Raw genomic sequence first — 17,044 nt, 5'->3', positions numbered from 1 at the left:
TGGCCAGAAGATTTACTCTGCTGTGTTTTTTCTTTCGGATACACATGCAAATAGATGAATAATGAATAATGTCACTTTAAAGGGGTAACCTGAGATGCTCTAGTTCAAAACACTTACATTTTTTTAATTACAAAAAGGGGAGATAAGAGATTATGCACTTGGCAGGAAGAATAGGTTCCGAGGACTCATTGGACTCGTTCTCCGTGGCGAACTGGCGAGAGAGCGTCTGCTTTGATATTTTTGGTACCAGGAATATACGAAATGGTATAGTTGAAACGGGGGAAAAAAAGAGACCAACGAGCTTGACGGGATCCTAATCGTCGGGCACCCTCGATATACAGCAAATTTTTGTGGTCGGTGAGGATGGCATTAGGCTTCTTGGTGCCTTCTAAAAGATGCCTCCACTCCTGAAGAGCCAATTTGATGGCCAATAGCTCCTGATTCCCAACATCATAATTTCTTTCGGCAGACGAGAATTTCCGAGAAAAAAAAACGCAGGGATGGAGTTTTTCTTGAGGAGAGGACCTCTGGGAGAGAACTGCACCGGCTCAACTTCCACTGTGAAGGGAAGAGAGGTATCCGGGTGACGTAGGATGGGTGCAGAGACGAAGGCTTTTTTGAGAAACTCGAATGCATCAATGGCTTCGGGGGACCAAGACGTGGGGTCGGCACCTTTTTTGGTCAAGGCAGTGATGGGGAGAGCAATGGAAGAAAAATTACGGATGAATTTCCTGTAATAATTGGCAAAGCCAAGAAAACGCTGCACGGCCTTGAGAGAATTTGGCAGCGGCCAGTCGAGAACAGACATCAGTTTCTCTGGGTCCATAGAAAAACCTTGGTTAGAGATGATGTAGTCTAGGAAGGCAGTAGACATCTGGTGGAACAAACATTTCTCCATCTTGGCGTATAGGCGGTTAGCACGGAGCCTAGAAAGCACCAGTTTGGTCTGGTGAATGTGTTCATCTAAGTTTTTAGAAAAAATGAGAATGTCATCAAAGTATACGATAACAAATGTTCCCAATACATACCGGAAGATGTCGGTCATGAACTCTTGAAAGACAGCAGGAGCATTGCATAATCCAAAGGACATTACTAGATACTCATAATGTCCAGATCGCGTATTAAACGCGGTTTTTCACTCATCCCCTTCCCTTATGCGAATGAGATTATAGGCCCCTCTTAAATCGAGCTTAGAGAAGATAGAGGCTCCTTGGAGGCAGTCAAAAAATTCAGAGATTAGGGGAAGGGGGTAACGATTCTTTACCGTGATTTTATTGAGTCCGCGAAAGTCCATACAGGGTCTTAGTGATCCATCCTTCTTCACGAAGAAGAAGCCTGCCCCAGCGGGGGAGGTAGAATTGCGGATAAATCCTTTTTCCAAATTTTCTTGGATGTAAGACGTCATAGCCTCAGTTTTCTGGAACGGACAAGGGGTAAGACTTCGACTTCGGGAGGATGGTTCCTGGAATTAAATCGATAGGACAATCGTATGGGAGGCAGAACTTCAGCCTGTACCTTGTTGAACACATCCAGGAACTCATGATACACGGTGGGAAGAATCGAGTGATTGCAAGGAACGGAATCCAAACCGTCGAGCACCGCAGCAGGAGGAGAGGAAGAGACTGACTCAGCGGAGGAAGGCCACTGGATAGGTAAGGTGCCGGTCCAATCAATGCATGGATTGTGACGTTGCAGCCAATGCAATCCTAAAATAACCTGAACGGTGGGAAAGTGGAAGATATCAAAAACTATTACCTCCTTATGACCGTCGGCCAAGGTCAAAGTGAGAGGAATGGACTCCCAGATGATGAATGCTGGCTGGAGCGGGCGACCGTCAATAGCCTCGAGGCCAATGGGTGTTTTCCTCTTGACCAGGGGAATTCGGTTCTCCGAGGCGAAGGTCTGATCCAGGAAGTTACCGCCAGATCCAGAGTCAATGAAAGCTTTAACTTCCAATAGGAGATCAGGGCCCGCCAGCGTTACAGGAAGCATGAACTTCTTTGGGAGATCCTCAGGGAGAGAGGGACAAGAAGAGACAATACCCAGTAGAAGCCCCTCTACCTTTACTGGGTGTTCCCGTTTCCCGGCTTCAGGGAACAGTTCCGGAGGCGATGTTCCGAAGAACCACAGTAGAAACAGAGTCCCTCCTGACGGCGTCGCATCCTCTCCGCATCCCGAAGTTGTTGGCTACCGATTTGCATCGGTTCTGGGGCATCTAATGCCAGGAGAGACGAAGAAGGCGACCTGTGAGAGACAACAGAGGAAGGAACAGAGCGAGAACAGTGTCTCTCGTGCCGTCGTTCCAGGGTACGTTGGTCCATTCGTATACTGAGAGTAATAAGTTCCTCCAGAGAGGAAGGCCGGGCATGAGTTGCAAGATCATCCTTCAAAGTGTCAGAGAGACTGTGCCAGTATGCGGTGGCGAGTGCCTCATCATTCCATTGGGTCTCCACGGCGAGAGTACGGAACTCAATCGCGTACTTGGCAGCGGATCTTCGAGCCTGTGAGATGTGAAAAAGAGAAAATGCGTCAGTCTCCCGTCGTGCGGGAGTGTCAAACACTTGCTGGAATTCACGCCTAAATTTAGGATAATCTTGGGTTAATTCAGTCTTATGTTCCTAGAGGGGAGAAGCACAAGTGAGGGCGTCGCCGGTGAGCAAGGTGTAAATGTAAGCCACCTTAGGACGGCCGGTAGGGAACAGAGAGGGAGACATTTCGAATTGCACCTCGCATTGGTTTAGAAATCCGCGACAAGCGAGAGGGTCACCATCATACCGGTTGGGGGGTGGAATACGGGGTCCAGCATTACCATAAGTCATAGTGACAGGGGGTGACGGAGCCACTGGAGTTTCCTGGATAGAGAAGTTTGCCAGTTGCTGGGAAACAGTGGTCAGCTGGTTGCTCACAAATTGTAAATGTTCCAAAGAAACACCTTGACCCACCTCAGGGGGGGTCTGCATTTGTTGGGCTCTGCATAATGTAACGCCTGTATGCCCGCAGACCTGACCAGTCCCCAGTACTGAGGTGGGAAGGGTTTTACCACGCACCCACACCAGTGAGGGCGTGTCTGGAGTGTGGTATGGCGTTGCCGGGCCTGTAGAAAGATGGTTAGTTATACTTGCAACGCCTTGGGTTTCAGAGTAAGGATGGTGATGTCCGAGTGCCAGAGTCCAGGGATAACAGGAATCAGCAAGGTCGTATCCGTAAGCAGGGTTCAAGGGCAGGAGAGAGCAGGGTATCCAGTACAAAGCAGAGTTCAAGCCAGGGAGATCCAAAGGTAAACAGGAGCAGAAACAAACACTGGAAAACACAGGAGAGCCAAGCATAGGACTGCACACACAGAGGTTACAAGAAGCTATGCAGAGCAGGGAACTAAGGCTAAGGCCCGGCTCCCAGAGTCAGCGCGCCCGCACTGCAGACAGGCGGGGCGCTGACAGACACAGACCGCGATATGCGGTCTGTAGGTGGGCGGGAGGGGGGCCGTGGCTTGAGCGGAGGGACCCGCTACTCTCCCCCCCTCCCTCCACGGCTCGGGTAAGTAAAGCAACACACACACACAGACAGAGGCAGGCACTCACGCACTCAGGCACACACATACACACACACACACACAGACAGAGGCAGGCACTCACGCACTCAGGCAAACACATACACACACACAGACAGGCACGCATGCACTCAGACACACACACAGACAGGCACACACATACACAAACACAGACAGGCACTCACGCACTCAGACACACACACAGACAGGCACTCACTCTGCTGTCACTCCACACTCCTCCCCGCTCCCCGAAGCCTCTCCTCCTCCCGAAGCCTCCCCTCCCCAGTGGCTCACAGCCACACCACGTGACGCGTCAACGCTAGGGAACACCATTCTCTTGTATCCCATAGCGGCTGACGCGTCACAGTGTGTAGTGCGCTGTGCCGCCAGGGGGGACCGGGACCGGCTCCGCAGGATTCCCCTGCTGGTGGGGAACTCGCGTGTGGCCGCCCGCGCCACCGAGCGCAGCGGGACCGAGGCCTAAGGAGCAGACAGGGGTTATAAAGGAGGGAACACCAATGGGAGAGAGGAGGAGCAGAGGGTGAAGTGAGGGGAAGCAGGAATAGGTGAGAAGGAGAGAGGGAGGAGACAGGTGAACCAGAGAGAGAGATAGCTTGTACAGCATGGGAGGCGGAGTTGGAGGTTAGGGAAGGTCTACAAGAGGAGCGTGTGCGCGCGCCCTCTGTAAGGTTATGGTGCGCACGCACAGGCTGTGTCAAGAGGCACGCGGAGCGCCGCGCTGCGGGGTACCCGCCGAGGGGGGAGAGAGAACTGGAGGAGGCACTGCAGGAGGTAAGGGGACCAGAGGGGAGACAGAGGGAGGCTGCGAGCAGGGAGTATTGCGGAAGGGAACGGAGGGTTGCGAACATGCGCACGCCCTGTGGAGAACGCGCGCAGACGCTGGGAGTGCGTCAGGGGATGCCGCAGAGGGACGGGTGCAGGAGGAGGAAGAGGGAACAGAGCGAGGAGGCAAGAAAGGGGCATAAGAGGCAAGGGGGAGCGCAGTGCCAGGGACACATGGAGAGGAAGGAATTCCCTGAACCGTCACAGCCCCTTAGATAGGGACGCTTATCCATTCCATTGGACGCCGCTCCAAACATTGCCATTGCAACGTGACGTCACATGACCCCTCTGCATCATTTGACGCCAGAGCCGAGCAGGGAGGGACAGTATGCAGGGGGCCGCAGTGGAAAAGTTTGCGTAGCCCTCCATTGGGTCACTACCAAATAGCACTTCTATTGATATATATATATATATATATATACAGTATATATATAACGGAAATAGCCGTGTTAGTCCAGTTGCGATAGTGGAGAATAAATGTTCTTCAGTATTAGGTGATACCTTTTTTATTTGGACAAACAATTGATGTCATAGGACAAACTTTCGGGAGTTCTCCTCTCTTCCTCAGATCGGCAAAACTGATTACCAAGCTGTGTAGTGCAGGGGTGTCTACCTCCAGTTCTCAAGGGCCACCAACAGGTCAGGTTTTCAGGATATCCATGCTTCAGCTCAATGTCACTGATTGAGCTACCGGTGCAGAAGCAGGGATATACTGAAAACCTGACCTGTTGGTGGCCCTTGAGGACTGAGTTTGAGACCCCTGGATTACATACTCCCTTGCATGATTCTGCAATGTTTCTCTAGTTTGGAGAAATATCTTCTTTCGCTGTGAATTTGCAGTGAGGGGCTTCACCCCACCAGCCAGTGTTATACCCAGACACAAAAAAACAGGTGTTACAATTGCTTTATAACAGTATATATTTGAGGTCACTTTCCTGGGGGTGCTCCAATTGACACAAATACATATTTACAGATATAATACTGTATATAGCTTTATAAAGTTGATCTGTGCAATGGTTCCTCTCTTTCTTATGTAGCCCCGGCCCCCTCGTGTCCCCCGATTCCCGGTTTCTTCCCCCTTACCTCCACTACAGCGGGGGAGCGGGCATAGTGTGCCGCGGTCCTCTCCACAGGGCGCCGCCATTTTGCGTAGGGTTCGGGCATGCGCAGAACACAGCCGGTGGCCATTACAGTATCGCGCATGTGCAGTATGATAGGGTCATGCAGCGGCCAATAGGGAAGGCTCCGCAAGGGACTACAGCCCCGAGAAGGAATAGGGGCATGTAACCACATGACGCCAGGGATCCAATTGCGCGGCCGGATCCCCTGCTTTGGGAAAATATACATTTGGCGCACTCAGGAAGAACAGGCAGTCAGTGCTGGGACAAGATAGGAGGTAGGAGGCCAGAATCACCCCCGTAGGCCCAGTTAGGACCCGACTCCCCTCAGCTTGTGGTTTCTGCAGGGACCGGCCCATAGGATAGGGACACGGCCCTGCAGTATCTGTATAGTGAGGGACACAGATAGGACACAGCGGTCTCCTGCTCACCGGTGGTCTGGGACCAGACACGCGTAGGAGCTTTGTACCCTCCACCGTTTTTTAATGTAGCCTGAATAAATCATATTTTATTGCCACACGACCTGCTCCTTGTTGCAGTGCACCTTACACTACATACTCTTGGACTTTGGACGCGGTTGCACGCTTGAGGACCTACATTGGAACAATAGTGAGTATTCTTATACTTTTATATGTTACCCAAATGAGAAGAAGTGATGATACTTTCATAGACATCTCCAGGGAACAGTGCATTTCTACATGTGGAATTGGAATAGAAACTGAGTTAATATATTCCCCTGTATGGTTACCTCTGTATATAATGAACTGATAACTTAAAGGGACCAGCATTTGAGCTCCTACAGAAACCTGCATATACTCCTGCTCACAGGTGGTCTGGAACTAGACACCGAATACAAGGACACTGTTAAGGTGGTACCATCCACGCGGGACCCACCCAACTAGAGGCGGAGGCTTCGCGGGTTACAGTATTTGATCAGTGGATCCCTTCATTCGCAAGACAGAGTCAGCGCGCCCGGGTGTGGACACACCCGGCAGGTACCTTCACCAAAGTGCACCAACACACTCAGTACAGTGGCAGCACTGACCACACATATAGGGTGGGGCTATAACCTTGTGGACACTAAGGGAGTAGAGTGCCTGAGGGCCACATATGGTACTGTGGGGACTGTGTACAGAGTAGGAACATTGGTGGGGCGGGTTACAGCCGTCCATGGCAAGTGGGTAGCTGTAACCAGTAGCTATATATATATATATATATATATATATATATATATATATATATATATATATATATATATATATATATATACTGTTATCAGAAAACTGTTATTCTGTGTTGCTCTGTGTGTTCATTGTGTGATCATATGCCTATATATGTATATGGGTCCTGTAACAGGCAAATCCGCATAGTAGGATCCGTTACAGGTGGAGGCGCTGATGAAAATTGTTCCAGAGTACACCCCAGGCTCCCTGAAGCGGAGGCTCAGACCTCCTGTGAGCCACAGGTATTGCACAACACGTACACCGTAGACACATCTCTCACAGAGGGTGGGGATACAGTACATGTGCTACACTTATATACTGAGGTACCAACTACTCGACCCCCACTCTTGAGAACAGATTGCCTGAGCTTTGGATATGCCCTTTTTATAACTTGTATTTTTTTTTTTGTGAAAATACAGCATATATACATCTTATTTCCAGTACTGCGACATGCATTATTCATATCTCTTGTGTATGATAGCTGAACATAAACATTGTCATCAAAACAGAGTTATAAGCAACGACATAAACTTAAATAATAAATAATCATAAAGTAAAATTAGGTGGGGGGGAAGAGGAAGAGGGTGGGGAGGGGGAGAGGAAGGGTGGGAGGCCGCGGTTCTGATCAACGCTTCAGGGACCGATGTCTGGATTAATTTGTTGCTGCTGGGTGGGCTACTCCATTACCGGAGAACGCATCTAACTACTATTAAAGCAAAACGGTGGCTCTCTCCACCCCAGGGATGTCTGTCTGGGCCAGCCAAGGCGTCCAGACTTTTAGGAAATTTTCGCCAGTGTCATTAACTAAACTTGTCAATTTTTCCATCTGGCATACGAACCAAATTCTATTCCGGATTTTGGGGATAACAGGAATTTCACTTTGTTTCCATAATGCTGCAATCTCGCACCGCACGGCTGTAGCAAAATGTGCTATTAGTTTAAGAGTTGCTTTTGAGAAGCCCTGTCGTTCTCTTCCCAGAAGGAAGAGACCGGGATCAAATGGGATGTCGAGGCCTAAAAGCCTCTGAAGCCAATTAATGATTTTTTTCCATAATGGAATCAGCCGGGGGCAGGACCACAGCATATGTAGCAGATCAGCGGTTTCTCCACATTGTCTAGGACAGAGTGGAGAACTACCGTTTACAAATTTGGATAGTCTAAGCGGGGTGAGGTACCACCTCATTAGGACCTTATATGCGTTCTCCTTTAATGTTGTGCAAATCGAGCTCTTAGCAGCTGCTGTTGCTATTTGGGTCCACTCGTCTAAATCTAGGGTCTCCCCTAAGTCCGTTTCCCATTTTAGCATGTAACCTAGTTTGTGGGTGACTTTAATTCCAGAACCGATCACTTCTCTATACATCTGCGATGTGAGTCCCTTCGTGTTAGTCTCATTCAGACAGAGCTTTTCGAATGTTGTCAGAGGTGGGTATGGGATTGAATTATTGTAGAAGGCTCTGATCTGGAGGTATCTATAAAATTCTGAATGTGGGATATTTTTCTCTTCTCTAATTTGTGCAAATGATATGAGTTTGTTGTCTACCACCAGATCTTGTAATCTCATAATATTATGCTGTTTCCAGATTTGAAAGTTAGCGCTAGGCATACCCGGAGCAAAGTGTGGGTTACCCCATAGGGGTGTCATCAGGGTTTTTTTGGACGTAAGTCCGCATCTAAATTTGGTAACATCCCAGATTGCTAATGAATTGGTCATTGAGGATAGCGGCTGCTGTATAGCGGATTTTCTTGCTATATTTGGGGTCCATAGTAGGTTGCTTAGTTCCAATGGGGAACAAGCTTTGCTTTCCAATGCTACCCAACGCTTCAAATCAGGGTGTGTTTGCCATTGGGAGAGTTGACATAATTGGGCCGCTCGATAGTATGAAATCAAGCAAGGTACTGCTAAGCCCCCTTCTGTTGGGTGTTTCAGTAGGGTCTGTTTAGTAATTCTAGTTTTTTTGCCCCCCCATATAAATGTAAAAATGGCGGATTGTAGTTCTCTAATTTCTAATAAGTATAAGATGCGTGGGAGAATATTCATTTTTATGCTATATATTTTTCCTATCCAGGAGATATTGAATTTCGCCCACTTTCTTATATCCTCCTTCAGTGTTTTAATTAATTTGGGATAATTTGCTTTATAAATTGATTTATATTCACTAGTGACAAATACCCCTAGGTATTTGATCGCCTTAGGCTGCCAGCGAAAGTTGAAGTTTAAAGAGATTAGTTTTTCTTCTGGTTTCGGAATGGTGACGTTCAAGGCCTCTGACTTTGACTGGTTTATTTTAAATCCTGAAATTTTGTTGAACTTATCTAATAGGCTGAAGAGGTTAGGGAGGTGAGTGGCTTTGACAAGACCATTAGCACATCATCAGCATAAAGGGCTATTTTGTGGGATTGATTATCTAATTTGAGACCGGAAATATCCGGATTCTCTCTCACATGTGCCGCTAAAGGCTCCATACACATGGCAAAGAGTAAGGGCGAGAGGGGGCAACCCTGTCTCGTGCCACTCTTGATCTTAAATATGTCCGAGGGGTAGCCTTGATGCATAACTTTAGCTGTCGGACCAGTGTATAGCGCCATAATAGCTGATATTAATTTATTCTCGAAACCAAATGCTCCAAGTGTAGCTTTTAGGTATGCCCAGTCGATCCTATCAAAGGCCTTTTCTGCATCTAGACTTAACACCATAATTTTTACTTTTTGTGATTTGGCTATTTCTAACAGATCAATGATTCGTCGGATATTATCTCCTTAATGAAGCCGACTTGATCTGGGTGTATTAGTCTAGGTAGGATCTGACTTAATCTATTGGCAATTAATTTAGCATAGATTTTGATATCCGTGTTGATAAGCGAGATAGGTCTGTAGCTTTTACAATCTAGTGGGTCTTTGCCAGATTTATGAATTACAGAGATTGACGCTTGGAGCATGTTTTCGGGGAAGGGTTGTCCTGCTAACACCGCGTTAAACATTTTGAGCAGGTATGGGGCCAAAATTTTACTGAATTTCTTATAATAGAGGCCCGAGAAGCCATCTGGCCCCGGGGCCTTCGAGGTCTTGAGGTTGTCTATAACTAGATCTCGCTCTTCCATGGTAAAATCAAGACTCAGTCGTCCTCTCTCCTCTTCCGTCAGCTTTGGCAGCTTTGAACTCGAGAGAAATGACTCACGAGATCGTTCTGTATTCTGATTATGTACTATTTTATCCCCATTATATAATTTCTCGTAGAATGACTTGAATTCATCTACAATTACAGATGGATTGCCAGAGATAGAGCCTGAGGATCTTCTAATGGCTTGTATACTATAATTAGGGGGTCTGTGTCTCAGCTTGTTGGCGAGCATAGTATCTGGCTTGTTTGCTTTATCGAAAAATTTCCTCTTTGACCAATTCAGGGATATATCAGTCTGGGATGTTAACAGAAGATTTAGTTCTATTTTGGCATCTCTTATTGGTTTGAGTAGGTTGGGGTTATTGGATTGTTTATGTTTGTCCTCTAGGGTTTTCAATTTAGATTGTAGTAAATTCAATTTGTATTCACGTTCTCTTTTCTTTCTAGACGCTATACTTATTAGTATGCCCCTGAGCGTGGCTTTGTGAGCCCCCCATAGGGATAGATAAGAGTCTACTGAACCGTGGTTCAATTGAAAAAATTGATCTATTTCGTCGGCTACTAATTGGGCGGTGACAGGATTTTTTAATAGGGCTTCATTAAGTTTCCAGTTTGCTCTAGGTCTGTCCAGAATTAGCTGGGTGCACCGTAGCTCTATAGGCCCTTTTTAAACCTGCTACATTGTGAGTAGGCGACACATAAGTCTCCTTATTGATTTCACGAATTTAAATACATCTGCACTTAGAATTGTTCTTTTTTGGTTGAACTTCTCCTGTGCTCCCCCTGGATTTTGAAGAAAAACTGCATCATTCTGGGACTACTGGAAACAGACCCTACCAGAGCGTCCGAGGAGGGGGTTACAACCTGTTATTTAAATGACTGTGTAATACAGTAAGTCACTTAATCATTTTGTCACTTATCTTTGTCCCTTATTATCACACTAAATATTGGTTGTAAAGGGAGTGCCTTCCTATCTCTTCACCCGATCGGATACAGAGTATCACACGAGCAGAGACAAGGAAATCTGCTGGTCCTGGAAAAGATTAACTGGAAACGTAATAAACGGTGTGTGCTTATAAACATTTATTTCATATATTTTATGTAAACAGTGTCGTGTGTGTGTGTGTGTGTGTGTGTGTGTGTGTGTGTGTGTGTGTGTGTGTGTGTGTGTGTGTGTGTGTGTGTGTGTGTGTGTATACACGATACCGCATAAATCCGGACATCAAGAGACAGCACACAGCGTGTTAAGGTATAAAAGGTGTATTAGTGAAAATATATTTGATATCTTTATATATGTAAATATATACATGTGTATGTATGTATGTTTATATATGTATATTTATATGGGATGTCCTGGTACCTTTTATTTTTGGATCACCCAGAAAGTCCTTATAGTGGGTGTTATTATTGTAATGATTAAAGTAGGGCTGGAATAGTAGCTGGTAGGGGGAATGCTTTTTCTGCCACATCACTTTATAGATGAATAATTTATTGTAGTATAGATACAAATTCATTTTCTTTCCTTATTGTTCCGGCGCCTTTTTCCCTACAAACACGGCACCGCGTGTAACAGGGCACGGCATGTAACCCCTTACCTAAAAAAACATAATCTTAGCCCATTACTTAAAAAAACATAACCTTAACCCGAAAAACACTAACCTTAACCCCTTACCATAAAAGCCCTAACCTTAAAAATCTTAACCCCTGACCCTAATAACCATAACCTTAACTCCTTACTCTTAAAACCTTAACCCCTAACCCTTCAAACCCTTACCTTAAGCCTATACCCTAAAAAATTTACAGCCTAACCCTACAAACCCTAAAAAACCTAACCTTAACCCCTTACCCTTCCAACCTCAACCCTACAAACCCTAACCTTAACCCCTTACCCAAAACCTTAACCCCTAACCTTAATCATAACCCCTTATCCTAAAAACTGCCAAACCTAAAAACCCTATCCCCTACCACAGGGGTCAACTGTCCCTCAGCGGCTAATTGATCCTTTCTGTTCTGACCCCATATATCCTTGTAGCAAAGGGGTAGGGTCAGGCAGGTAAACTCGCTCCCTTTAGATGTATGTATGTATGTATGTATGTATGTATGTATGTATGTATGTATGTATGTATGTATGTGTGTATGTATGTATGTATGTATGTGTGTGTGTGTGTGTATGTATGTATGTATGTATGTATGTATGTCTTTATTTGTATAGCGCCATTAATGTACATAGCGCTTCACAGCAGTAATAGTTACAATCATATAAATAATAAAATATAAATAACACAAAGGGAAGAAGTGCTTCAGACTTAAAAGTAACATTTAGGTTGGTAGGAAGAACATACAGAGACAGTAGTAAGGTTTTCTGGTAAGTGCGTCTGCCACAGAGCTATTCATATGCTTGTTAAACAGGTGTGTTTTAAGATGGGTCTTAAAGGTGGATAGAGAGGGTGCTAGTCGGATATTGAGGGGAAGGGCATTCCAGAGGTGAGAAGGGTTTAAGGCGGGAGAGGGCTTTGGATACAAAAGGGGTGATGCACACTGAGTCCTTCTTTCTTTTTTTGTTCTTTTATTGCAAAACAAACAATAACAACAGATGAGGGGAACTGTGGATGAATGGCATATGTGGGGGAGAGGTAAATTAAGAATGCCTTGTATGGGAGAGGCAGTAAGAGAAGTGTATTCACAGACTGCTGCATCCAAAAGAAAGTGAGCTAGTCTGTACACACAGGATATAGATATGTAGACAGAGGAGTATACTAAATACTGTAACATGGCAGGGGAGTATGGGCAAACCATCTCAGGTTTTGAGCATAGGGAGGTTGCCAAGGCAACTGGGAAAACTATGGGGGTAAGGCAACACTTGTAGCAACAATGTTGCAGTTTACACTGAGCAGCAATGGCTGCCTCAGAACAGAGAAATGAAACATGCACAGAGGTTCCAGGACACTTTCCATATAACATATGCCGTGTTGAATTAAAACAACAATCCACCCAGAACCGAGAAGCATATAGGAGTTTTACCCATACAATGTTAGTGTCTTTCCTCTAGGGATGGCCTGCTCTTTAAAAAAAAATGCATGTTCTTCTAGTGCCATAAAAAAAAAAGATTTGCTTAATCTCTAGTTTCGGAGGTTACCTTTAGACTCTTAGCAGAGCTTCATTTTAAACTCCCGGACACTTCATATTTCAATCTTATATCCTCCTACTCCTGAATGAAGCATCAGATTTTAAAAATAATAACAGCGTTGAAAAGGTGAAGGAAAGATCTGAGAAACGTTTTGAAAAAAAAAAAACGATTAGTGTTGCGACCTGCTGCGGTAGGAATCCCATATTAAAGGCCAGCCGGGGGTGCCGTAAATATTAGGCAGGCTAAACCTTTCTGAAAATATAGGCTCAACATCTCAGAAATGGACGATTAGCCGCAGCCGTTTCGGCCCTGAGGTAGGTGTTAAGGGGTAGGGTAAGGGGATGGGGTTTTTTGGGTACGAGTTTACGGTCTTTAATGCAAGGGGTTATGGTTTGGGGTTTTAGGGTAAGGGATTAGGGTTTTTAGGGAAAGGAGTCAGAGTTGGGGTTGTTTTGGAAAGGCGTTAAGGTGTTTAGGGTAAGGGGTTAAGGTTTTCAGGGTAAGGGGTTAATGGTTTTTTTGTGGGAAAGGGTTAAGGCTTTTTTTGGGAGGAAAGGGGCCAAGGTGTTTAGGGTAAGGAATTAGGGGATACATTTACCTGCAGCAGCAAACTGTCCTGGCGGTGAAATGGCTGTGCCTGAATGTCCGCGGCTAAAGCTTGTGTCTAATTGTGTACTTCTAACCGTGTGGCGCTATACAACATGACATTGTAATGACACGTATTTTCTCTGTAGTTTGGAGGGAGGGCGGGAGAGCGGGAGGGAGGGAAGGCGGGAGGGAGGGAGGGCGGGAGGGAGGGAGGGCGGGAGGGAGGGCGGGAGAGCGGGAGGGAGGGAGGGAGGGAGGGAGGGCGGGAGGTACGAGTTGCGGTGTCACTTCTGACATTGGCAGACTGAAGAGCATTGGGATTCATTACAAATCCCTCTTGCGCCTGCTTCTCCTGGAACACCACAGACCTGATTATGTCCCCCATTCTCTTTCACCCAGTGTACAGCGGCACGGAAGGAAAGGCTGGTTTTACTGTTCCATAACATGCAGCTTTACAAGGGGTGTTAAAGTCACTTTCCTGCAGCTTCACACGTGTGCTATCCATGTTCTACTGTCCTTCACTACTGAGGCACATACTGAGGGGGCTATGCACTAAGCTCAATGGCTTTGCGTTCTGATTTGGCCAAAAAACAGGTTCGTTAAAAAGTGAGGCCGGGGACGCAGATCACTAAGGCCTTGAGGCCATTTTTTAACGTACCTGCTCAAAATAGCTCAGAACAGCCACGGCGTACGTGTTGCTTTCCCCCCCCCTGCTAGCGTTCTTAACCTTTACGTACGCTAGCTGATAGAAAAAAAAGCCGCATGTAACATTTGCATGGAGATTCTGTATCTCCATGCAAGGCTGTTACAGGCGATCGTACACTAAATAAATACATTTTAATAATAGTGTACATGAGCAGGGGGTCTCCAGAGCTGAACCGCATTGGTTTCAGGTCCGAGGACCCCCTAGTTCAGTTGATATAGGCCCCGTTATGGGGTGCTGGTATCCCCTGCACTTTAAAGCTCCCGCGTCACGTGACCGGGTTATTTACATTCTGCAGGGGATACCGGCACCCCATAAAGGGGCATGTATCTCCTGAACTAGGGGGTCCTCGGACCTGAAACCAATGCGGTTCAGCTCAGGAGACCCCCTGCACATGTACACTATTATTAAAATGTATTTATTTAGTGTACGATCGCCTGTAACAGTCTTGCATACTGCGGGACCTGCATACTGCGGGACCTGAATACTGCAGTATGCAGGTCCCGCAGTATGCAGTATGCAAGTCCCGCAGTATGCAAGTCCCGCAGTATGCAGGTCCCGCAGTATGCAGGTCCCGCAGTATGCAGGTCCCGCAGTATGCAAGTCCCGCAGTATGCAGGTCCCGCAGTATGCAGGTCCCGCAGTATGCAGGTCCCGCAGTATGCAGGTCCCGCAGTATGCAGGTCCCGCAGTATGCAGGTTCCGCAGTATACAGGTCCCGCAATATACAAGTCCCGCAGTATACAGGTGCCACAGTATGCAGGTTCCGTAGTTTACACAGGTCCCGCAGTATGCAGGTTCCGTAGTATACAGGCCCCGCAGTATGCAGGTCCCGCAGTATGCAGGTCCCGCAGTACGCAAGTTCCGCAGTACTATTCAGGTCCCACAGTACTATACAGGTCCCGCAGTACACAGGTCCCACAGTACACAGGTCCCGTAGTATACAGGTCCCGTAGTATACAGGTCCCGTAGTATACAGGTCACGCAGTATGCAGGTCCCGGCAGTACTATACAGGTCCCGCAGTACTATACAGGTCCCGCAGTACACATGTCCCGTAGTATACAGGTCCCGCAGTATGCAGGTCCCGCAGTACTATACAGGTCCCGCAGTACTATACAGGTCCCGCAGTACTATACAGGTCCCGCAGTACTATACAGGTCCCGCAGTACACAGGTCCCACAGTACACAGGTCCCATAGAGGTTCTTGTTCTCGGAAATGAAAGTTCGATGCAAAAATTCAAGATTCAGAAAGTGAAATGAATATTATAAAATAAGCGAGTTTGCCTTTCTGGGAAATGAGTAACAAGCCTCCTATTACAGTGACCGCTGTGCACTTATTACAGTGACCGCTGTGCACTTATTACAGTGACCGCTGTGCACTTATTACAGTGACCGCTGTGCACTTATTACAGTGACCGCTGTGCGCTTATTACAGTGACCGCTGTGCACTTATTACAGTGACCGCTGTGCGCTTATTACAGTGACCGCTGTGCGCTTATTACAGTGACCGCTGTGCACTTGTTCCAATGTACTGGAGAGTAAAAAAAACTTGCCCTGTTAGTTCAATATACTTTTTTTAAGTAATGTATGTAATTATAATTGCTTACAAAGTTTACAGTTAATCTCCAATTAAGGAGGGGCCTGGGGTTAAGACACAGAGCCTAGATCAGGGTTGCCCACCAAAAGGTCAGGTTTTAAGGTTATCCCTGCTTCAGCACAGGTGGCTCAATCAGTCCCTGTTTCAGCACAGGTGGCTCAATCAGTCCCTGTTTCAGCACAATTGTCTAACCTGCAAACACATTAAAAACAAGTGTACTGAATATACATCCAATGTCACGGGAGAAAAATTCAGAATAAAACAGTTTATTAACTGTAATACAACATACGTTGTCTATCTGCTGAGTTGTCCATGCGGCCTTCATTATATAGGCCGCACAAAGAGAAGTCTAAAGGAACGTTTCACTGAGCACAGAAGAAACATTTTAAGAGGTTTCCTTGGACATGGGGTTTCTCGCCATTTCTTAATAGCTCATAATAAAGATGTAGGAGGTTTATCAATTGTGGGCATCGAACACATTAGCCAAACAACCCTGAGGGGTGACAGACTTCTAAAACTTAGGAAACAGGAGACCTACTGGATATTTAAACTACAAACGATGAGTCCAGTAGGTCTGAACGAAGAGTTGGACCTCTTAGCTTTTCAGTAGTTGATGCCTGTCACCAATACCTTTAAAATGATGAAAAAGATAATAAACAATAAGAAAGAAAAAAGAAATTTAAAAGAGTTGATATCACTTTTATATTTTATTGTATTTTTTTATTCATCAATAAATTTTATACACTTTATACATTTTAAATCTTTTATCATCTACAATATGTATTGACCTATTGTATCTATGTATGTCAGCACTCTATTTGAAAATGTTTATAGGTTAAGAATATACCTCCAATAATCTAGGTTTAATAATAATAGACAATATTTATTAATGTTTCACAATGATTCTTTCCAATTAATGTGTGTAGTAACATACTTTATGTATTAATCTTTTGTCTATTTAGCTTATAAGGTATCCATTTGTTGTAAGTGTCTGTGGAATTTTCAATGTGTTGTAACTATTTAGTCAATATATAATATTAATAATATAAATAATGATATGTATATATAAAAAAATAATTTTTAAAAACAATTACCATTTACCATTGAATTGTAGTGTCTAACATCAATTTAACCAACATATATATTTTTAATACACTATCAATTATTTAAAAGATATTT

Source organism: Ascaphus truei, chromosome 14 (genome assembly GCF_040206685.1).
Source record: "Ascaphus truei isolate aAscTru1 chromosome 14, aAscTru1.hap1, whole genome shotgun sequence".
NCBI lineage: Eukaryota > Metazoa > Chordata > Amphibia > Anura > Ascaphidae > Ascaphus > Ascaphus truei.
The sequence above is the reverse complement of the archived record's forward strand: the minus strand, read 5'-3'. Positions refer to the sequence as shown.